The sequence below is a fragment of the Typopeltis vanoorti genome, chromosome 7, assembly GCF_054136105.1.
Source record: "Typopeltis vanoorti isolate ZY-2024b chromosome 7, IOZ_Tvanoo_1.0, whole genome shotgun sequence".
Classification (NCBI taxonomy): Eukaryota; Metazoa; Arthropoda; class Arachnida; order Uropygi; family Thelyphonidae; genus Typopeltis; species Typopeltis vanoorti.
This window is the reverse complement of record NC_143555.1, coordinates 28,448,573-28,473,354: the sequence shown is the minus strand read 5'-3', so window position 1 is coordinate 28,473,354 and position 24,782 is coordinate 28,448,573. Positions and strand designations below refer to the sequence as shown.

The 24,782-nt window shown below is 34.8% G+C and overlaps 1 protein-coding gene across 3 annotated transcripts in view; it reads left to right on the top strand.

Annotated features, from left to right (window-relative positions):
* LOC150104538 (protein ZBED8-like) overlaps window positions 1-24,782 on the top strand; it is a 125,711-nt gene that overhangs the window by 77,080 nt on the left and 23,849 nt on the right. The window contains exon 2 of one of the 3 annotated variants that reach the window (XM_090395746.1): window positions 206-290. The exons of 1 other annotated variant lie outside the window; for it this stretch is intronic. The gene's annotated coding sequence lies outside the window, so the exon portion shown is untranslated. Of the gene's footprint in view, window positions 1-205; window positions 312-24,782 lie in introns of all 3 variants that reach the window. One more of the 3 variants, XM_090395747.1, reaches the window with a different exon arrangement.

Here is a 24,782-nt window from a genome sequence, read left to right as displayed (position 1 = left end):
TTTTTTACCAATATAACATATTGAATGATTCCGTCGCAGTTTGAATAAACTGAAATAATGCGATTAATGTAAGTAGAAAGCTAGTAACTGCTTTAAAAATATATTTACTTATCAGTTTAAAGAGACCTTTAAAGAGAAATTTAATTTAAATGACTCATGATAATAAATTTTTCTTCTTTTCATACATGTCTTACGCTCATAAAAGGTCTTCATGTAAAGGAGCCTCACAATTTGCTTTTTTGTACGAGAGGTTGATTTCATCAGAAGTTACCTGAAGGCGCATTTTCTAGGCAATATAATTTTATTTTTAAGTAGTTATTTATTTTATTTATTTATTCTTTTACTTTTATTTATTTATTTATTTATTCTTTTATTTTTATTTATTTATTTATTTATTCTTTTATTTTTATTTATTTATTTATTTATTCTTGTATTTTTATTTTATTTATTTATTTATTCTTTTATTTTTATTTATTTATTTATTTATTCTTGTATTTTTATTTTATTTATTTATTTATTTATTGCTTGTACTGTGGTAGAGTATGAGCTAAAACCAATATATTATATGTTTAAGTATAATATAATATTTACCTCACCAAAATAAATAAATAATAAATAAAATAAAATAAATCTATAGTTGGTCTCTAGCGTGGTGTTTCTATATTATTTAACCTTTTAGCTTACCCATTCTGTACTGAAGGTTACGGAACTTTTGTGGACAGGATCGATATAAATAAATATAATTTTTATAGACAGACAATCCAGATTTTATACGGGTCAGATTTCGGATTTTACAAACTCTAAATTTGCAAACGGTTAGCGAACCTGATTTCAGTCAGAAAACTTATATATATTTGAATGATTGTAAGTGAAAATGATTACTGGGAGAATGAAATTCAGGCAGAGTATATTGAGATAAGTGGGGACGCTACCGGAGATGCAAGGCACCGAACCATCATAGGAATGAGAGATATCTAGATATTTTACCCGGTGGGGGAGAACGGAGAGGGGTGGGGGTCATCGAATATTGTGCACGAGTCCCATGAAAATCAAGGTTTCGCCACTACTGGAAACGGTATGTATAATATCGTGACTCCATCTATCACGAAGTCACGAGGCTAATCACTGGTGTTCGACTTTGTCCATTGAAGCAACTACATTACCTATAATCGTAATCACACTCATTCAGCTCCGGCAAGCTCATTTCATTCATTCACTCGCTCGCCACCACTTTTCATTCAAGAAACTACTGCTCTTTTGTCCTTTCTCAGGATTGATTTACTTTGAATTATAGACGAAGCAACTAAGGTTACGAGGCCAGTTGTATTATGTCTATTCATTGCATTGTTCTTCTTGTTGCTTTGTCTATTTTCGAATGAACAACCGAGTTTCAGAGAGAAAAACCTTGCCACCGCCATATGAGATTGGCTATTACTTGTGATCTTTATGATTTCATTGATGATGACATATTTCCTCAACCATAATCTCCTTCCAATTCGATCTGTTAAGCTCTTCTCAATAATGTATAAATATCAATCATGCCAGTTTAGTAAAGGTGAAATTTGACAAACAAGAAACTGGTTGTCAGACTTTCCTCTTCGATGAACCCCCTTTGCAGTGCCCCCCTCAAATTGATAACGTTCCGCACACTCGATATTATCTGAGTTCTTCGCCTCTGGACCCTCTCCAGCGTTTTCTCTTCATCCAGAAATCCTGGAAACTAAGTCTGTGCATTAGATAAATACGATCTGATCAACACCATACATAGTAGTACAGAAAGAAGTCAACGGTGCCCCAAAGGTGCATCATGCCGTGTAACGAGTCAAATGTTTCTAGCCGGTATAAATTTAAGCAATATGATGCTCCCAAATCAGTGCAACTGTGTTCATGCAAATTGTTGATAAATTGGGCTATCCCAGGTTAACACTCAGATACCATACTGAGATGGAAGCGCAGGGAGACAACTGCAAGTGCTACCCGCAGTAGACAACTCACTACACTCACCGAACGTGACCGTAGGGTGCTACGAAGGATAATATGCAAAAATCCGCCATTTATTCTTGGACACGTTGAACGCGCAGTTCTAGGCATCGACTGGAATACGAATATGCACAAAAAACATCCAGAACCGAGACTTAAAATATGGGTTTCCGTGGTAGGACCGCAATATGCAAGCCCCGCTTCATGGACTTCAAGCCCCGCATTACCCGATGGTTCGGGTAATGCGGGGCTTGAAGTCCATCTTCTACTACTGAGCAGATGGACGGGTGTGGTGGATGCTCGGCGAACGTCTCTTACCAGAGTGCTAATCCCAACAATTAAAGTCGGAGGTGGCGGTGTGATGGTCCTGTTTCTCCTAGTTTGTCCCCGGACCTATGTGTGTGTGGTGCCACAAACATTGAACTGCTCATGTAGGCATTGTTACAGTGAAGCAGCTGAAAAATTAGCAAAAGAGGCCAGAGAACTCAACCAAGAAATTGACATGATAACTCTTGCTGATGCTAACGCACTAGCAAAAGCTAAACTAATTCCACTGAAATCAGTGATTCAACATCAAATTCCCGAAATCAATGCCGACAGAAAGACCTCCACCACGATAGCAAGACTACGAACAGGACATTATAGAGGAATGAAGATCAATACAGATGATATGAGAACATATAGAAATTGCAACAACTGACACCCACTCACATTTTTACCTATCCAGCAATTACAGCAGTTTTGCAAGCAATAGACTCTAATCCTGAACAACAGCTCTATACAAGCAAAATCATCGACATAGCCAAAGCAATTCAAGGAGCACATGGAAACATCTAAGACTCTTCAAAGGACAAGACGACAACAACGAACATTGAACTCTGGGAGGTATCTGAACATTCTAGATAATGCAGTGTTTTCTACTTTGTGGCATTTCTACGGAACTGACCAGTGTCTTTCAGCAAGACAATACACCGTGTCATAAGGCTACTGCTACAACTGCTTGGTTTGTGGACATGAACATCACCACACTTGATTGGCTTCCACAGAGCCTAGATCTCAACCTTATTGAACATCTATGGAATAAATTGGAGCGTCGGCTGAGGTCAAGGGACGTCAGCCCCCACAACAGTTCAGCATCTTTTTACATGCGTACAAGAAGAATCGGTCCAAAATTTCCCATCGATTGCGTACGCTTGTGGAAAGTATGCCCCGTAGGATTGCTGCAGCGAAAGGAGGTCTTACATTTTATTAGGGTGGGCGAAACGGCTGTTTGTTCCTCACACTATGGTGTCCGTTGACTTCTTTCCAAGAAGTTCATTGTCATGCGACATTCTCCAGCCCGTTTTCAAAATTCACAAAAATCGCATTACAGTTGATGGCAAAGCATAACAGATAAACGTCGTTTATAAAGTTCAAATCTTAGTGGTTTCCATTTTCAGAATGCACTTTAATAAATAAAAAGTAAAGTGTACTCCATAAATGGAATACACTAAGGTTTCAAAGGACTTTCTAATGTTATATTATATTATATACGAACATTGCACACGTAATAGCATTATATTTCTATAAAATTCATTTATGCTTATTGTTCCTGTTGTCAGAAGCAATTTTCTGTGCTTTCAAGATAGAAGAATTAGCTATTTTGTAATCCCCACTCCCATACTAGTGCGATTTTATCATGGGCGTATTCCATTTTCAATGCAGGTTGATGTATTACATGAGCCTCTTAAGCGGCACGAGAAAGTGTTACATGAGTGTTAACACAGAGAAACATTAACAGAAAATTTTCCATGGTAACTGACCGAAAGTGATCCATAATTGACTCTAATAGAAAACAGACTTGCGACAAGGTGATCTTCTAGTTTGGTTAAAGTTTTAACTCGATGATTAACTCTCGAGATGTTCTAAAATATTAGCAAATAATATTTTTCTTCTCCCCTTGTTGATTTTGCATATGTTTCACAAAACTTAATCAGTTGCTCTCGTTTGAAAATTTATATGATAAACTCTGCTAAGCAGTTCAGGAAATCTACCAGATTGAAGTTCGGTTCTTTAGTGGCACATTAAACCATAGTCAACTACAACAATTACATATATGAGAAAGGCCTTCGTTAATGTTTTTTTTTTTTTTCTGTCTCTTAATGATTTCCATCAGTCTTTCTCTGCTTCTCAATGTTCTTGGTATCTCAGATAAGGTCAGCATTCCAATCTTTCTTTTTCATGTAGTGAATATTTTACAAATGATGTTTCCTGGCATTATCTACGTCATTTCGTTTATTTTTCTGTACAGCATCTTTATTCGTTTAAGCTCGTTAATCACCAAAACAGCTTCTCTCTGTCGAGCATTTTCGAAGTGGTATTAATAATTATTATTTGACACGACACTTTGCTACGATAAAAAGAAATTCACTGCTTTTTTTTATTATGTTCTATTTTTTGAGAGGAAATGTGTCTTGTTATCACTAGTATTACTGCGAAGAGTAAAATATATATATTTATTATATATAATATCTCTGTTAAAGGTAAAATATATCGTGATACATCAATTAAAGTCGCTATTAATCACTGATAAGCAAAACTGTTCATTCTTATAAATATTAACCACATGACGTAATCGTTAAAAAAAAATAATTACCGATTAGAGTCACACAAGACTGCAACCGCAAACGTTAATTATTCAATAGAACCAGCAGTGAAGACTGTCCTTTTTTTTTTTTTTTTAATCAGCCATTACAAATGAACTTCAGTATGTGAAATTGCATATCAGCATTTTCCTACCCGAACTCAAATTGAATCCCAGTTTGTCATTTCAACACACATGTCTCATCAAACTGCATTGAAGGTTTAAGAAGAGAAATTCCAGATATAAATTGTGAGGAAACATATGTAATTAACATATTAACACATCTAATTGCTTGCCGCTATAGTTCTGATAAAAGCGACTGCTTATTGACTGTACGGGCTACAGGTTCGAATTCCATGTGCCAGATAATGCCAGGAAACATCGTTGGTAAAATATTGACTACATGAAAAATAAAGACTGCAATGCTGACCTTCCATGCAAAACACGTTTGGGAAAACCTGCTCTGGACGAGCTTGTGTCGCTCCTTCTGTTTATAAGGCTCGTCATGTTAAAAATAAATAAAAGAAATGGATGAAGAACTTAAGTTTCAGAATGTTATAAATAATAATAGCAATAAAATAACTTCTGCACTCGTCATTTTATTAGTTCTTATATAAATAAAAATATAAAAAATTTACCTAATTTAGTGCTGTTTCTAGAAATGTGTGTGTGTGTGTGTGTGTGTGTGTGTGTGTGTGTGTGTGTGTGTGTGTGTGTGTGTGTGTGTGTGTGTGTGTGTGTGTGTGTGTGTGTGTGTGTCCGTCCCTCAGCCTTCTCTCTCTCTCTCTTCTTTCTGAGAGTGTCGTTCTTGATAACTGCTGCGAGATACGTTCTGTGTAAATGCATTTTTGATGAAATGTAGTACAGAACATGTTCACTGAAATTCAATGCTGCAGTAACAGATAGTGCACTGATTGAAAATTTAAGGGGATACTACACAACCCCTTAAATTCTTAAACTCCAAACGAAAAAAAAAAATCAGTGATAAAATAATCTTCTGCCCTTTCATGGCTGTAGAAAAGAGAAAAAAAAATGAGGATACCTTATTGCTTCATTTTTTCCCGGAACTTAATCTTAGCTAAGTTCGTATATTAATTCCGGATCTGTAGTTCAGCTATTGCTTCTGTTTGAAAGGCCTTCGTTTACTGCAGAACATTTTATATTAGCCTGTATTTATTATATGAATGAAATATAATTTCTTATTATAATACTTTATTAATTTTATATAAATAATGCTATATTGTAGCATATCAGTTATATTCTCAATTAGATTTGACATTATATTGCTATTAAGAAATTAGTAAATGTCTTGTTTTCCTGATCCCGTGCTATTTTTCACACTCGGTTGTACTGTTTATCTGTTTTTGTAATTGAATCGCATGCTATCTACATACATGCAGCCATAATGAGAACCACAAAATCTTAGTAACTGAAATGGAAGTTGCATTCCAAGACGGTCTAACATTAGGGGAAAAAAATCACTGTCGTTTATGGTTTTTCCATAATTCATTCAGAGTCTTCATGACTACGTTATGCATGTTGCTATCAGTCACTAAACTATTGCATGCATACTGGTAAGTATTGCGACGAAATGCTGTCTGATATTCATAATTGAGTTAGAAAAGTGAACGAAAGCAAATTGTCATTGCATTTAGAATTTCGAAATCATCTGCATATGATAGATAAAGAGTCAACTTACCATAAGAAACTTGCTAAGATTCACCTGTATGCCAACGTCCGCGATGGGACAAGCAGATGAAGACAATGATACGCTTCGCTAGTTCTGCTTAGTTGTCCACTCACACCTTCTGAAGACTGTCAGTCTCTTCGCTGTGTACAACGTACTAATGCGAGCTTTCTCGTTCTCTCTCTTGTTTTGTCCTCTGCTGGCCGCCTACGATATTTACCTGCCGACTCCTGCTTCCGAGTCCGAGAGAAAAGAAGCTCAATAGCGCGTGCCTGCGACCCACGCGCTTGTAATGCGCCAGTTTATCTGAGCCGGTGGAGCAAATATTTATCAAACAAATATCGAAAAAAAAAAAAAAGTGATCGGTGATGCATCAGTAGGTCGAATGAAATTATGCCTTTTAGGATGCAAACCTGCAAGGACTTCTTTCAGGATCAGGTAATGAGCTTAAGAAAGTTATATTCCGTTTTGTGTTTTCTGTGTAAACAATAGAGCATAATTTGAAACATTTGAAAACTTCAGCGACAATTGTGCGCATGAGAAAGATCAATATTACGCAGCCATCTTGATTAGGTATCCATTTTCCGGTCATAGCGGAAATTTGAAAAGCGCAGTACAAACAGCAAACCACGCGCGAGGTATCGAAACTGATAAAAAGATTCTCATCAAAGTATAGAAAACTCTCCAGGTTCCATACTGATTAGGGGTATCCTCTAATGATTTTATTGGGGCATAACCTAACATATATATGTGTGTTTTGCAACTATATATATGCTGAATGAATAAATATGTGTTATTTTATTTTTTTCTCAAATGCATAATGTATACGGACTTTATTGGCTTACTGGATAGCATCTTCACTTTCCAGTGTATAAAGTTGTGGGTTCGAATCCTATTATGGCGTAGGTATTTGTGAAAATTTTTAAATTGTAGGTGATTTTTATTACTTATTCGATTATATAAACGCAATACACTATTGTGTTTATTAGTAGACAACGGGCGATGATAAAGTTACCTGTGCGAAGCAAGATTTCCGGATTATATCAATCTTTACCTCAGACCGTACAAAACCTTTGTGGGTGGGAAGAGAGTTTTATATATATATAAATAAATATATATATATATATATACACACACACACACACACACACACACACGCATATTATCCTTAAATTGTGTTCAAGAACTGCGCATACACAACATATGCATATAGGATATGGTGGTGGTGGTTTATCCGTTCAGTCGTTTTCCGACCCTAGGTGACTTTGTAGGCCTGCCCACAAAGTGTTCTTGGTGAGATTTTTACAGGGTAGTTCGCATTGCTTCCAACCCATTTTATCCGGGATCGGGACCGGCATATGGCTGGGACGTATTCATGTGTTCACAGGATCGGTTTGCCTGTTCTGGGAGACGAAAAACCCGACTTTCCGGGCGAACCCCCCCCCCACCTCTGTATGAGACCTGCTAACTCACCGTTAGTCAAAAGAGATAATAAAGGTTCCTCACGTCACTGACGGGAATCGAACCTAGGTTTTTTCCATCCAAAGGGCTGACTGAGCTACGGAGGCTCTATATAGAATATACATATGTATATTCTCCATAAGAATATACCGCAGAGAAAGCATCTCTCTCTCTCTCTCTCTCTCTCTCTCTCACACACACACACACACACACACACACACACACATATATATATATATATATATATATATATATATAGAGAGAGAGAGAGAGAGAGAGAGAGAGAGAGAGATCAATTAATTGCATGGTATCGAAAATTTTAATGTGCTACCCGAAATCTGAGAACAGTATTGTAAGGTTGTTGCTCGTGTTTGATATCTAGATTTTTGAGGTGGTAAGTGTTCTTCAGGAAAGGTCAGAGATATATTTCAATCCAATATGTGAAATCTGATCCATCCTGGAGATTTGAATATTTTCAAAGATAAGGATTCCTTCTTACCTTGGAATGACAGCAGGTGGTTTTTGAGAGAAAGGAAACAGTGCTATATGTTTTGAAGTTGCCTACTGAAGTTGCCGCATCCTACTGAAAAATACTACGGATTTGTGTGTTTAAGGCGCTGGTTTTGTAAAATGTTTGAGCAGTGTAAGGTTAACAAATGAAAGAGGAAAATGAATTGTGTTGTTACTGACAACGCAATTCATTGCTACTGACCTCAACTTCATTAGATGTCGAGGTCAGTAGTTTCACAATTATGTATGGGAGCAAAAGGTAGGTAATAGAGCGAAGTCCTAGTTTCCTCCGACATTACTATGAAAATTCTAAGGCTGTCCCCCTATGACATGGAATGAGCAGCTGAAATGGAAACTTCACACTACCAAGTTATTTTGGGTATGTTAGACAGTAGATAAATTTACTACACACTTAATTTAGTTTTCATCCGTCTAGAAGAGAAGTTTAAACTACCGTATTGGGTCCATGATATCGTTATTTTCATTAATAATTGAAAAAGATGCCTCCTTTTCATTAGCATAGTTTCGACCACATTTCATAGCATAATCATAAATCAGCTGTAGCTGTTTTCATGTTTAAACTAAAACATGAACCTAAGGTTCTGGACATCACTACCACCCTGCTTATTAGGGGCCTGAAGTGACTTGAAAAGTTCTATGTTTTCTCTCTAGAACAGGATTTCCGGATTATGTAAAAATAAATAAAATTGCAAAAAATACATACAATTGATAAAAACAGATGAAAGAAATCCTTAGTGCACTGACAGTACTAGTGTACTATAAGTTTGTAACCTGCTGCTGTTGCCTCCACAAGGAGGAAGTATGCCTGGATGAAGAGTGTGGTCTCGCCGGTTTATAATACTTCGAAATGTGCACTTATGAAAGTTAGCATATTATATAAGTTAGCATATATTTCCATATAGCTTATACATTATACAAATCCCCTGTAAAATCTTTGTAATGGAATCATAGGTGTATCTCGTGGCGCTTGATGCTTCTTACCCCTGCGGAGGTCCCGGCTGATCTGACAGATACAAACAAATTATTTAATATAAATATTCTTACACATATCCTGTGTATAGCTTGGAGGTCATGAGTAGCTGCGCATGCATATATTACGAGTGATATTCTACACTGTTTATGCGGTCAATTTTGGTTGTTGTTTTTTTTCTTTGTTTCTGTGTTCAATAATTTCTAGATTGGAACTGAAAATAAATCATGTATCATCATGTATTATATTTGCAGTTTTTTTTTTAAAGTTTTATCGCATTTTAGCACATACTAGTAATGAATGTATCTCTTAGATACACGCGACCTACGCTGCAATTTTTTCTACCGCGACCTCCGTAGGGTTAACGCAGAAGTTATACCGGGCTTAGCATCGAAGGTGTAAACAGACAGTCAGCTTTGACGGTACTAAAACAACAGCAGACATATTAAGAAGAGAGCGTGCTGCTGCTGCTGTTGCCGCCACAAGGAGGAAGTATGCCTCGATGAAGAGTGTGGGCTCGCCGGTTTATAATACTTCGAAATGTTCACTTATGAAACTTGCGAACAGTAATGCTGCCGTATGGAGCTGTCGATGAAAATCTTATCCATTGTCAGGTATAACAACGAATAAAGAGATACGTCATAACCTGATAAGCGACTTCTGTACCGGTTGCTATGGGACATTTGAGATATCTGCCTTATTCTGTTAATACGAAAGCCTCTGATGTCATCATTTCACTACAGTTCTCCGATATAGGCATTACAAAGAGGTCATGTCACGTACCATACGTATATCCTTACCGGTATTGAAGATAACGCGATTGTAATGACATTGTCACAACATCCCTAGCAGTTAATTTTAAACACAGTTGTGTTGCGACATTATTTTCTACCAAAATAATTATGCTGTCTGTGCAGTGCAATGTATTTTGAAATCTTCGTAAATATATACTCGTAATTCGAGTTCGCTTTGGGTAGCAAGACATATTTCTAGATCCTAATAAGTTGTGTTTATTCGTATTATAACTGTATCATAAAAAGCATGCGAGGCCCAGAAACCCGCATTAAGAATTTCTGCAGCCGAGGATTCTTGCATACAAAATTTGCGTAGTTCTGTATCCTAATTTAAAGGAGACTTCGTCGCATTTTCTTCAACCTCTGACTCGGAATGGATTAGACTTGATTAATTGCTAATTATGGCGGAGATTAGTAGAGTTGTTTTATCAAATAAATTCTAAAGCAATGATAAATCAAATAATCTCTCATTGTTTGATATATTATATCATATTTAATTATAGTCCGGATTCTGAATGAATGTTTTTATGACAATCACCTACGAAAAGTTGTAAATCTGCAGCACATTATTACTGTGGCTGGATGAGCGGTAGATAATCGAAAAAAAACCTGCCCCAGAGAACAACGGTGGTACTTTTCAAGCCTCTAATAAGTGATGGTCTCACACCTAGAGACGAAAATTGTCACTGATTGTTAGTCACTCACTAACTGTCCACTTGCTAACAAAGTCTGCATTTCGAATATAAGTGAAATATTTGCTAAGAAATAAAACAGAACTGGAAGTAGTCAGTGTTTACCCATTTACTGTAGAGAATCGGACGAAAAAAAAAATCTAAATTTCTTGGGTGGAACTGATATTTAAAAAATATGCCGGAAAACAGAGAAAGCCTGAAATCGGCTGCCATTTAGAAGCGGCTACTTAACTGCTACTATGATTATTGTTGGTATTGATGGAATTTCTTTGAAAAAAATTACATTCCGAATATTTTAAACAGTGATATCAGCAGATGGGTGACTGCAGCTTCATTGTAGCCAACTTCCTGCTAAAATTTTCGGTACGTTGCTCCCTTTTTTTATTACATTTTTTAAATCAGATATCACTTTTTTGGAAGACGTGCTTCTTTTTTAAAATAGCTCTAATTTTTTTTTTTTGTTGTTGTTAATTGGACGTAAAGTTTCAAATTCGGCAAAGTGTGTTTTCTTTGTTGAATAATTCTCCTGCTTGTAGCTCTTTCTTGTCCTCTCCCTGCTTGCAGCTCTACATTCTTTCATGATATTTACCTGCGCTATGTCAGTGCAGAGACCAATAGAGTTGTGTCTTTTTTGTTATAAAATTCATCAATTACATTGAAAATGTATTGTGATGTGAGATTGCCTGCAATGGTTTGTAAAACAACAAATCTTCAATAACGACAGTATCCACTACGTATTATATATATATAATATATATATATATATGATATATATAATATTATATATATATATATATATATATATATATATATATATATATATATATATATATATATATATATATATATATATATGACAGATTGATCATTGACTCGGTTAACATACATAGTTTTATGAAAAAAATTGAATGACTAGTTTTCAATTTTTTTCATAAATATATATATATATATATATATGTGTGTGTGTGTGTGTGTTGTGTAATACGAGATTCTTTTAAACGTGAGATTCTTTTTCCCCCACTGCACTGTCGGAAATTACAATCTTCGAAGTCGCTCTGCATGTGATTCTCCTAGCTTCGTTTCCATTAAATCAATTTCTACAGGTATCACCAGCGCTTCTCGTATCGAAAATTATCAAATTCTCCCATTGGAGAATTTTATAATAATCGTACACTTTAAATGAAATCAAACTTTGATGATGTAGTGACTACACTGCAGTCACTATCCACAATCATAACTTTCAAGATATGTTAAAAATAACATGGAAGTTGCAACTGTTTTTAATTCTATATTGTATTGAAATACATGGACGGAATAGCGAGTACATGTGGGAGTCCTGTTCGAGAATAAATAATAATATTGACCGTTGATTTGTTCTCTCTTTCTCCCAGAAAGTGCCTCTCGGTCCCCTGGTAGGACGTGGACCACAGTTTGAGAACCACTGATCTATACAAACACCGTCACACTGACCAAGGTGTTTTTAATCTATAAATTGCGTGTATTCTCTGGCTTATTTCCTGTATGCGGAATAAAAATCCCGAGAGTCCCGAAGGAAAACCTGCTACCACCGTATGAGATCGGCTAACTCACCTTCAACTGAAAAAAGCCCATATAAGCCAGTCAAAGGGCACAATGCCCCATCATTTTTCCAGTTGCACCACAGAGGTGATTAACTTTTGAATAGATGACCTCTAATTACTGTACTTATTTGGACATATTTCTATTAGTTTCGTTCTGCTAATATTACGCTTAAATAAACAGCCGAAGAAAAAATAACTCTTATGTAGACAACAAATCGCGATTTCCTAGTGTACTGATTAATATAATGACTTCATAACTATAATTGACTATTAACGAGACTGTAGTTGAAAATAAGCGACTTTATCTCTTCAACTTCGTGAAGTAAGAATTTAAACCTTCCAATCAACAGTCATTTCCTTATTTATGCTTGTCAATCTCCGACTGTTCTCGATAGTTTTGGACTCGAGGCCTGTGTACTTCATCTTACTCCGTTTCCATTCATAGTTCTCTGCAAATCACTCGTGCTCCATGGTGTATTCGATTGCTAGTTCTGAATCGTCTCCCAGAACCATGTGACTAAATTTAAGTTATTGCGGATTCCCTACATAGAAAAAGGGCACTTTTCGGCTTCAATGAAATTAAAAAAAAAACAACTTTCCTAACATAACTTCTTTTTTATTACTTGTAAACAAAATATTTACGCAGATTTATGAAAACCTAAATTTTGTTATTGGCGATTTAAAATTTTTCGAACATTTCGTAATAAAATTTAAATTAAGTCGTAAAATAAATTACATATATGCATACAAATTACTTATTTTAATTTAAACATAGTATTTGATGACTGAGATGAGATGAATTAATAAAGTTAATTTATCTTAAGTGTAACAATTACATTTTTATATGCAATGCTGGTTGGATATTATACTTTTTTAAGTTAATCTGTCAGCTTCTCCGTTGCTGAGTCACTATCGAGGATAACCCCTTTTGGTTGGAAAGACTGGCTTCGAGACCCGTTCGAGGAAGCGAAGAATCTTTATCAGGGCTTTTCAACTGGAGGCGTATATCATATGAAGGTTGCAGAGTTTTTCATCCCTCAAAACAGACAAACGGACCAGAAGCAGTATGCAAACAATGCAGAAAAGATTAATCGCCCTATCATAAGCAGCATCAGGTTTCAAAGAATTCAAGTTATTTAGTTCTGCAGGCCATTAAGCCTAGCACGGGAGATGTGATGGAAAAAATCTCTCAAGATTCGTTGTTCGCTTCAATAAAGTAAATCATTTTTTTAACTTTCAAGCCAGTTCTTGTGTCCTTTCGGAGAAGAACATGATTTCATATTTCAGTTCATAAAATCGATTTAGGATCTCCCGCTTTACCTCTGTATAAAGAACTTCCTTCTTCAAAAGAACGAATGTTTTATGAAGACTTTCCATATCTGTGTAAATTACAGTGAACAGTCTGCAATTTAATGCTCTTGATTTTATAAAATTAATAGTTTTAAAGACATCCTTAGGCATATCTAGAAGATCTTGAGGCATTGGCTTTAAATATTCATGGCACAGTAAGGAGAATTACTTCTATTCGGGATACCACACCATTAAAGCTGTCGATCAAAGACTATGACACATTAAACCATGAATTCCAAGATATTTTATTCTTTTAAAAATCTTTTGTACATGTTTTTATTAATTTTTCTGCAATTCTCTAAGTGACATTATTTAGTACTGTAATAAATGCCAAAAGATGCCGAGTGAAATGTCATGATCTTTCTTAAGCATAAATATAGCAAAAAAAGATTAAGCTCTTTATATCTATTTTCTAAATATTCAACACATTTTTCTCTTAAATGTAAGTGATATTTTATTAAACGTGTTCTTAGTCTTTAATTTTTCTTCATTCAAACTAATGTCACATATTTACTACTTTCGCACTCAACACACATTCATCTGACTCATCCTCATTTCCAATCTACTCGAATTCAAAGATTGAGCAATTTTTTTTTATCAGCTATTCTTATATTGTCTCTTTTTCTGCATGCTTTATTCAACTGTATATTTTTAATGCTGTTATGAAGAAGTTTAGTCGCGTCACATCCTGCCTAGTTAGCCAAGTGGATGTCATACCCACTCACCAACCAGCAGGCTGCGGTTCGATTCGCACGATGGACATGGATGTTTTGTGAATGCCTTTAAGTAGTACATTCATTTTAGAACCTGCAGTAAGGTTAACAGCCTTACGTTGGTTGAACTCATATAAAAAATCATAATAAGATAACAAACGGAAGCAAAAATTCGCCTCCGAATCCTGGTCATTGATTCGCGTATGCGCTAACAACTCTAAATACCTATTCGAGGAAATTTTGGCAATGTTTCACATCACAGCCAGATTTTTTAGGATTCGTATTAAAGTTGTTTGGACCACCATTTACGGATTTGAGAAACTGGAGTTCAGTAGAACACAGTTTGAATACCACCACTACAGATACAACTCTCTCTCTCTCTCTCTCTCTCTCGTTTTATTTTTGGGAATATTTGCATTTTTATCATTTATATCGTCAAATCTCTGTGTTTTTTAAACTTCTTTGCAAAAGTGAAGGGCTGAAGCAGTTAAGAACAACAAGAAATCAGAAAGCAATGTACAATATGCTAAGCTAGAAGATTTTGGGATTCTTTTCAGAATTTCGTCTTGATGTAATTTTTGTGTAATTTTTAGTATGTGCCAAGACCTTTAGTGATAAATTTAGTTGTTTGTTTGATTTTTACGCTAAAATATGCTATATATATATATATATATATATATATATATATATATATTTATTTATTTATTCATTATTCTATTATTATTCATGTGGACGATAGAATTAGGTATTGTAATGTAATATTAATTCAATTCAATTTCAGCATTAAGTTTAGAATAGATGTGATGGTTCAGAATAGGTAGCATTAGGATTTTTCAGTATATGAACGTTGTTTTGTTACTTATTTGAGAAGGCAACTTGTGTGGTATGTTACTTCTGCAATTCTTGGGCAGCATACCACACAACCCCACATCACAAATTGTTTGCTAGTTGGTCTCCTTGTTAGTTTATTGCCCTTCTACGATTATACTTGCTCCTCCACCTCAAGCTTGGTGTAACTACCGTTGTGAAGAGGTAAAGAACTGTCGTCTCCATTTATTTTTGGAATAATTTCGTTTGAGTACTGATAGAAAGTTTCCAAGTCAACTTCGTCAAGAACGCATCCTCGGTATTTACCTGTCTCTATACCAAGTATTTCAGTTTTTCTTTCTCCAAGAGGGAAACCGTCTGCTCCCTCCTTATGTGCAGGTACGAAACGGGGTCAAGATACTCAAGGAGAAGAGAAGAGTTCTTAACTTTAGCAACCGTTCATTGTTCACATTCCTTGGATACTTCATTCTCTTTGCTGGAACAAAAATATATAACATCAGGCTAAGTGTTTGAGGTTTGCCGTATGAGTGATTTCCATTTTCTTAGGTTTCAACAACTTAACTTATCCTATAGAGGTGAGCGACCTCTGCAGTGTAATAATAAAGCCTGTCAGATTTGTTTGTTCGTCTGCTAGTCCATCTCCTATTCTGCTATCGCTAGTAAAGCAGGAATAAGAAAATAAATCGATTATACTGTTTTGGATACTTTCTGTTATCATGTTTCCCTCCCCCCTTTTTTTTACGTTTCTAGTCTTTCAGTTCTAACTAAGAAAAATAGAGACCACCATGAAATTATCGTCTTAATATCATCAGAATTATGAATGTTAACGAATTACATATTAGTATATCGAGAACCTCTTAGAAATGTAAACTGTTTTGTATTAAGATCACAAAATTCTAATTAAACATTTCACATTTATACAATAAATTATTCCTCAAATGCATTCTTTCAATTCTCTCTCTCTCTCTCTCTCTCTCACACACACACACACACACACACACACACACACACACACACACACACACACACACATCCTACGCTCTCACTGGACGTATTTGATAAAAGTTAGTATTTTAAATCTCAGCTAAATTATTTACTTTACTGGTTTATAATTTCCATATCAAAAATGTAAATATGCATAGCATACGCGTATTTCTCTCACTAGGATAATTACAATAAATACAAGACAAGATAGATACAGTATTCAAGTTGCAGGTTGTAAATACAAACTGCGACCTTCACACACACACACACACACACACACACACACACACACACACACATATCGTCGTGTGTGTGTGTGTGTGTGTGTGTGTGTGTGTGTGTGTGTATATATATATATATATATATAACATCTCGTCGTGGGCATGGATTTTTGTGATTGTCTTTAGGCGGAAGATGAATGTCATCGCCTGGTGTGCGACCTCCACCCCGCTTATTGGAAGCAAGAAGTGGCTTGAAAAAGTTCCATGTTCGGTCTCTAGAGCAGGGTTTCCAGACTGTAAAAAAAATAAATTATAAGTGGATTATATATATAATCCAGCCTAGAAATTGTATAAACCTATTGCACATTTTAATAGTAGCCGGGTTCGAAATAATTCATGTTCTCTGATTTAAGACCAAATATGAAAATTGTTCAAGGTGCTTCATGCCTCCAGTAAGCAGAGTAGTGGCCCATCGAGTAGTGAAATGCACTTACTGTGTAAAGATTTTCAAACATTTGAATCAACCGCCGGTTGGCTGAGAGCAGATACACTATCTACTCGGCTAACCAGCCTGTTCGCCTGAATGAGATTGTTATATATCTTAATCTATAGTTGATTTACGAATGAATTGGATATAGTCACCATCCCGTAAACTGAGGGAATTCAGCAAATTCTTATACATAGGAATTTCTTTTCCTTAACTTTTTAAAGGGACAAATAAATTTACTCAGCTGGAGAAACACAATTAAAAAACAGTACTGCTATTGAAATTATAGGCTCTTGACATGCTAGTTAAGTTCTGAATACTTCGATAACTGGGTCTAACTTCAACAGGCTAATTGATTTTCGACTCTTCTACTTCGGTAAATGCTGTTTTCAATCGTTCATTTGAGATTGATGTTCCATTTATGGGAGCAAGGGGAGGATTTCCATTATGGTATAGCGTTTCAGGAATCGTAGACAATAGTTTATGGCTGGATTAATGTTAGCGAGTATGCTCAACCGAATCAATCACCAGTTAGCTATACCTGAACCAGATTGCAGTACTGATAAAAGTATTTATTTATTTCCCCTCTCCGTGATATATTTAATACTTATCTCACCCACTGTTTAAATGCACGATAGGTTTCAACCCCTTCGTGGAGCGAAATTCACTTTAAAAATAAGTCTATTAAAGTGTTGTGTTCATATTTTCATTTAAATAGTATGACGTATTTTAGTGAAGGAATGCAAATACAAGCTCGCTATAACTATGTGAGACTGTCTGTTACAAACAGTCGTTCAGCCTCAGCACAAGAAGGCCAGTGGTTATAAATCTTAACTCTATTAGCAATGTTAATTTTCCGTAGAATCAGTCATATAATAATTTTAAGTTCATCCATCTATGCTGAAAAATCGGACTCAGAGGAATGCAAACGCCATTCGCAATAAAACAATAAACCACTTATTATTTAAATCATGATTTATCAGCGAAAGATTAAGGCCATAAAAATACAATTTAGGAATTTGAGCATGTGTGGATAAAAGCACATGCGTTCTCTTCACCACTACCTTTATGCAAAATCCTTAGTTTCTACTTCACATACTTTCAGTTAGAGGCAAGCGAGTTATTGTTAAGAAATTTCGTTCAACGTATAATTTACAAAAATCCGCTGTTGCTACAAACATTACACATCATAAACAAAAACTAGTTTTTATTCACCAAATCCAGGAGAATTTGTGGTTCTCCCCCCCCCCCCCCCATCGCTGAATACCTCTGAATGACTGGTCACTCTAGACTACCTGGAAGCATTTCTAGTTTCATCCTGTGCTATCAGATTCAATCGATTGCCACACGCGGTTTTAAACAACCCATCATTACCCTAAAGCCTTGTCACCATTTGATTATTCTGTCTAACATTTATCAGTGTTATGTTGCATTTCACGGATTCTGGATTCACATACAACAACTGTATGTTTTCTCCTTTCTTCGAATACTTACAGAGTTATTGTATGTGAATGTATGTTCAATGAGGACAAGGCTAACTGCCCACATGTACTGATACGTCATGGTTGGGGCAGTAATTCTGAATAACGGAACCGATAATAAAATGAAGAAAAGAATAATTAGAAAGAAGATAGTTATTTAGTGAGCTTGGTGAAAAGTCGTTACTTTTATGAGTCGTTATACAGTATATTTAATGCACAAGTATTGTTGACTCTCCGTGTCACACCTGACACAACAGACACGCACACAGTTTATACGGTGACAGTTTTTCCCCCTCTGATTCAGTAAACCAATTTCGTTCCGCAAAATAGGCAAATCGAGCCAAAACACATACACAATTAACAGACATAATACACGGGGCTCATGGCCTTAGTTGTTTTGTTCGTCATTACAGATAACACAAATCAACATCTTACACGCTAAAAAGCATCGTCATTCTGGTGTTATATTTGAAAGGTCTCTCTAAATAGCAAAGTTGCAGGAACATTATGATTAGTAGTTTAAAGTTGCAAATAGAATTGGATGAAGCATAGATAAAAAATAAAAAAGTAGAAAGTAAGAAGAAAATTATAAGGAAAAGAAGCATGGCCACCTCTCTTCCCCCCACCCACCCACCCCTGAAAAGCATCGACTTCAAGAATGAATAGAGATGCGATACTTTTACTTTCTGAAACGGAAGCGCACTGTCTTCACGGACATTTTTGAATTCGATTGAATTTATTTACGTTGATACATACAGTAGTATAAATGCAACAAATCAGTACATTTATACTACTGTATGTATCAACTTAGTAGTAGTATAAATGCAACAGATCAGTACAGTACAGCATGAGATAAAATACTAGAAAAATAATTATAATAAGCAATTACAGTATGTCTTATTAATATTAATACATAATACAAACGCAACCGATCCAATACAAGATGAGACAAATACAAGGCAATACATGATCTTAAGTTCTAAACTTTTCACTGTATATATATATATATATATATATATATTTTTTTTTTTTTTTTTTTTTCCTTATCCTCCTTTCGACTTTCTGTGAGTTAGCTCGTCTCATACGGAAGTAGAAGGATGTTTTCTTTGCGCAAATTCTTTTTTTTTTCCTTTTTTTTTTTCACTGTCAAAATATTTTCAGTCGGAACTTATCTCCGTCAACAAATAACACAAGCAGTTACCTTTATTGAGAGTCTTTGTAAAATAAATAAGTTCTTTAGATTTCTATAACACACACACACACACACACACACACACACACACACACACACACACACACACACACACACACACACACACACACACACACACACACACACACACAAATTAACATAAAAACTGTGTATCGCAAGAAAATTATTTGTGTCGATAAAATAAAACACGAGCACGATTTATTATTTTTCACATCACTAAGTTTGGAAATAATGGGTTTATTAATATTATTTTCAACAGGATTGGCTTGAATTTCTCCGATAGATACGATTTTTTTTATATATATGTGTTTCGATGGTATCAATCTCTGCATCCCTGTACATTGAGTGTGTTATTAGTTTTCGCTCCCACTTCACAAAGCTCATATTTACTTATGAATGATTTGCTAGCATTAACACGAACTTTTTTATGTTAAATTATCTGAAAGCTAAAAATTGCGCATTCATACGTAGATGTGGCTGAAAGTAATGTATCTATTTTTAACCCTGTTAATGGAATAGATTTTTTACTGAACCAAAAACAGATACTTTCTTTGAAATTTATTTTTAAATTTTGAACAGTTATTTTCCAACTTATTTACTTCTAGTCACACATTTCAAGTAGCATAACTTTGTCACTATAGAACTGAACGTCTTAATGATGGAATATTAAGTTCGTAGTTCAGTCGTATTGATGATGCTTTTGGTTGGGATGATCTGGGATGCGAAAAACCTTTATGGACTTTTCATTTAAAGGTGAGTTATCTGGTTTCATAAGGAGGTGGAAGGATTGTTCCTCCCAGAAGCTCGATTTTTTTTCATTGCAAAAAGCAGGCAAAGTGATTAGAAGAACGCAATTTACAGACAATACACTGGTCACATGGACTTGTTTCGGTTGTTAACTCCAAATAACAACGATTACCTTGAATTTTATCATCTTACACAAAGTGAAGCTCATCCGAAACGATCCTTCAGTTTCTTGAAAAGATAGAAATCAGATCCGGTCTGGCCTAAGAGAACAAAACAACGACAGTTATTCGTACTCAGCAGTTTCGTAATTGAAGAAAAGCTGCGTACAGCACACAGCTAACTCTTCATATAAGTTCCTTCAATTTTTGCAATGTGTAAACATCGAGAAATGTAAATGATGGTGCTAGTAGGCATAAACACTGAATGTAGTGCACTATTCACATAATCACATATCGCGCTGGCAAGTATAGTTTGCCAGCTGCAGAACATGTTTGGCTCTTCATTGGTAACTTCTGTCCTATACATATTGTCAATTCATTTTCTTTGTTATCCGTATCAAGAGGAGAAAACGTGCAGCCTATATCTCTCTGTAATCGGTAATTAAAATGTCATTATAATACATAAAATAATATTTTTATTATTTATCGATATCGTCTCGTAGTAACCTTAGATTAGACGGCGGGAGACGGAGATCTCTGTCTCGAGTAGTTTGTTCTAAGTTCATCTTTGTCTCGAGTAGTTTGTTCTAAGTTCATCTTTGTCTTAGCTACAAAATTAACGTTAGCTAGATGTTTTATGGTGATTTGACTTGGGAGACTGTTTTTAATTGAATATTCGGAATTATTCCTAATTCCGAATATTCAATAAAGAACCTCCAGAATGACTGCAAAGGTGAGGTGGTGGCGGGGTTTTATCTGCAAGATTTTTTTTTTCCATTTGCAAAACAGGAGAAAAGTAAACATGCAGTTTGCAAACATACTGATCTCGCTGTAGTTTACTTCCTTCATAATTCCAAGTCTAACCCAACAACCCATCTAGCTAATTTCACAGTTTCTCTATTTCGACATAATCGATAAATCAGTAAGCAAATAAAGTCCTTTGGTTTCGGTACCATTCATGAATGATGCAACTGGAAGTAACCGTAGCCATCCACACTGGATAATAACTGTGAACTATTGTGATGAATTTCCCTGGTTAGCAACGATGTTAAACTAGCTTGTGACATGATATTCATACGTGGCCGCGATATCAAGAGACCTATTACTCCAAGAAAATACACCAACGACAGAAACACAGCAGTAGCTCAATATTTCTACCTTACAAGTGGGTACTTTTCTTTATGCTGTTGGGATCATATCCTGGACTTGCCATGCAAACCTGGAGCTGTTAGACCAGGAGACATTTTTCCATTTATGCGATGTTCATTCTCGACTCGTGTGCCTACACGACCTGTAACTGCTTGCTTTTGCTGATAGGATTGATAGGATAGGTGTCCTGTTATGCTTCGCTGTCAAACGGATTGTGTGTTCCAATACTGCAGACCATTTTGTTGCCTTCCACTGCCATTTGCCCAAATTGACTCGCTTCGTGTAATGGTTTACTCTTATATTTTCTATTCTCTAAGAATGTTTCTAATTTTATTAAATCTGCTCTGTACCCATACGATAAATGAATTTGATCAATTGTGACTTGTCTTTAGACTGCACGATTCTTGTCACCGTCCATCTCACATCGATGGTGTTATCTCTAGCTACAAAATTAATGTTAGCTAGATGTTTTATGGTGGTTTGACTTGGGGAACTGTTTTTAATTGAATATTCGGAATTATTCCTAATTCCGAATATTCAATAAAGAACCTCCAGAATGACTGCAAATATCAAGCTTTGATTTTTATTTTACGGTAAGTACATATTCTGTTTATAATCTTAATTTTCTAAATACACGCATGTTTTTCCGTAGCTGAGAAACTTCCGTGAATTTCTTGGCATATGCTGAACAGTGAGTATGGCAGCTATCCGCGACTAGCGAACTGTTATCAGAATTCACAATTTGTAAAAGTCAAAACATGTTTGGGTCTATTTAAAGTGAAATTTAATTTTCATTAATTGTATTTGTAGGTTCAGCAGTGTGGTAAGTTTATGACGTTGGGATTTAATACACAATTCCTTTCATTTCATGCATTAAACTTATTTATTAATTAATGATATCAAGTCTTTACAATCAAGTTTGCTGATCGTTAAGATTTCATTAATAAGTAATATACTCCGTAGCGCAATTAGAAGAACGACGATACATTGCGCCCTTCGATTAGGAAAAAAAGCCTAAGTTCGTTTCTCGTAACGAGATAAATCTTTACATAGGTTTTACAATTGAAGTGAGTTAACCAATCTCGTAAGACGATAGCAGAGTTTTTCTCTCCGGGAAACTTGGATTTTTCATCTGCATACAGACAAATTAGTCATGAGAACACACGCAATTTAGAGACAAAAAATACTAGTGCTGATGGAGGCAGTAGATGACGTTGTGTGTAGATAATTGTGGCATAACGTTCTGTGTAGTTGGTAGAATAAGTGGAGGAGATGGAGAGTTGTAGAGAGCGCATTCCCTCGATGAGTCATTACACTCCATAGAGGTGTCACGTAATAATAATAATAATATTTTAACTCAAACTTAAACTTTATTATTTATATATAATATTTATAATACATTACATGAACCACAATTGTGCATAACAGATACTTTCACGTACATAATATTTTTAAATAATAATAATTGTTTACAACGTATATTATTATAATATTAACAATGATGATTAATACGGTTTTTTTTTTTTTTTTTACATATTCAACCGCTAAGACAAGAAAGCAAGCAATAAATACAAAATAAAGGGGATTCCACTTATCACTTAAATTGCAAATAAAATAAAAATAAAACAACAATAATAATTCATAACTATGTCCTATGAATATTAAGGGCAACATATATTACGTGCTATTGTCATACAGTATATTTTTATTTTAGAATTAATAATTTAATAAAACTCTAAAGTTAAAATATAAAACGTATACACAGTTTTGAAACATCTTTGTATTCTATTTATTGAACACACTGTGTTGTGTTCTAGATACCTATTTTTCAGAAAGTCATATTGCTTCCTATAGAATAGTAGTATTCTTTCTTCCTAGAAGAATAATAAAATTAAGAAGCAATAATGACATTTCCTACTTCCTCTCACTGAGAATAATAAAAGTCAAAGAATTGTTTGTATTGTAGATGAAGTTATATCTGCATGTCGAGCTATTGTAGTGTTAGAAATATAGCAGTGCGTTTTGTTGTAAAGTTGTATACTTAAGTCAACATAGTTTCTATTTTACAGATGTAATTTCCATTCTTAAAAATCTAAATATTTGGAACGTTCTCTCGTTTTTATTTCTGATTTCATCCTTTCAAAGGAGCTTTTTTTTTTATCGCTTTCTATATTCGGTAGATTTTTTTTTTGCCCATTTACATGTATATGTATATATATCATTCAATTTTCAATTTCTACGAAGAGCATTTTATCATATTACCAGCCATTTTCGCTGTTTTAAAGAAAACCAATCATCAAATCATCTTTTTTTTTTCCTACTTTCACTCTCACTTTTTCCGAGATAAAACTCTTTTTCATCATTTTCTGTTCTCCTTTGAAACGAACCATAAAAATATAAGGTGCAAAAGTATTGCGTAAGTATTAACATTTTTATTACAGAGTTATTGGTAAGAAAATATTTATTTCCAAAAATATCGCCATTAATATTCCTTATATAAGTCATATTTCTTTGAGTAGCTGGTGATTAATTTAGGAACTGTTTCTAAGAATCTTGAAAAATAAAGCAATTTTCTTGAAGAATAAAAACGTCGATGATGTGTTAAACAACATGCGAGTATAACAATAACGAAAGAATAGGCATAAGAAAGAATTATCAGTCAAAATGATTTAAGAAAGCAAAGCTCGTACTATTCTGAATTAAAATATTGCTTTACTAGCCAGATGCGTTTTGAAATACTTAAGTACTATTCAATTCGTTTTATCACACAAGCATATAAAAATTTCTTTGATTGGATGGATCTCATTAAAATTTGTAGGATCAGCGTACAGTTTTGTTTTTAAATCAGATTATTTTAGCTGGAATATTTGACAAAATAATTCAAAATAGAAGCTACTGTTTTTATTATATTATATTTTATTTTATCTATTTGTTTTTATATCGTTTCGATGATAAAGAAGCAAAAAGAGGGGCGGAAACTACGTACAGTACACGAAGTCAAACCGATCTAACTTCGTTCACTGTAAATGAGAATAGCGTCACCGTGAATGAATATTTCTGCGAAATGCATTTTTACGAAAGTAAATTTTTATTCTACCAAATGTGCAACCAACTTTAGCTTTATTATGCCCTA